Here is a 1,241-nt window from a genome sequence, read left to right on the forward strand (position 1 = left end):
ATCTTTCTTCTATCATTGACAGTCCCTCTAGGTTGTGGGCTGCTTGCCTGTGTTCCTGAGAAGCATCTACGGTACCAGTCTATAGAGTGTGTTTTCTTTAGTGAATTACCAGTATGTGTACCGGTAATAAACTTGCACTGTTTTATGTATATGTTTGATTACATACAGCCTTGTGACAGTTTTCCTGCATGTCATAAGCATTTGAATATAAATTAAAATGTTAAAATCAAATCTGATATTGTTTTACCTTTTATTTGGTGTGTGGAAGGTGTGCGGAAGAGGGGGTAGTCTTATACGGCGAGTATATAACAAACTCTGTATTTTGAGTGGAAATGTTAGGGGGTCGTCTTATACGCCCAGTCGTCTTATACGCCGGCAAATACGGTACTTATCAATCCTGGGAATATCCTTAATCAGTCTTGGGAATAGCCAGGACAAAGGTCAGATCTTCTGTCCTCACTACACTCTGACCTTTCGAAGGGGTGGTGCAGTTTAAATAACACCTTGTATGAGTCATTTGCCTGTGTCTTGCCAACATCCAGCACCTTTCCATTATTGTGCAGATAGAATCTGCATCGTAAACGTTAGCAGGTGATAAACAGAAAATGTTGTGATAAACAGAAAAGAAACTAAGAACCACATTTCCCGAGTTTGAATCCTTCTGATCTGCTCCTTATCGGCAGTTCCCTTGGAAAACATTTTTTTGGATCCTCAGTTTTGTCAGCAGTAAAGCAGAGTTAATACAGCCACATGCATTTCTCAGGGCGGTATGGAAAGCAGATGAGCATCTATGTGAAAAGTACTTTGCCAACTTTCCATACACTATGTACTGTAAGTTGTCATAATTATTTCAATGTCAGCTTTTCCCCTTGCCTAAGCATAATCTGTGCCCCTCTTCTCTGCTTGGCATGCAAACATTACAGCTAGCTAGATAAATGGGGAAGTTTAATCATCACGTAATGGGGCGCATTCATGTGATAAGGATGGCTACCCGGGCACAATTACTGTGCATTATGTCAGTTTGGTCCTAATGCCAGTCAGGCTTTTATGTACTCGCCTGTGTGTGTGTGTCTATATGTGTGTTTTAGAAATTTATGTTTATTTAAATACTATTTGCCAAATGAAACAGATTGTAAAATGTGTTTATTTCTGGTATATCTCATTATTCATACTTGGCCTCTAAGAATATGTGAACTATTTTTCAATCTCAAAATACTTTCATATATTTAATAAATGACAAA

Source organism: Myotis davidii, unplaced genomic scaffold, assembly GCF_000327345.1.
Source record: "Myotis davidii unplaced genomic scaffold, ASM32734v1 scaffold187, whole genome shotgun sequence".
In the NCBI taxonomy this organism is placed as follows: domain Eukaryota; kingdom Metazoa; phylum Chordata; class Mammalia; order Chiroptera; family Vespertilionidae; genus Myotis; species Myotis davidii.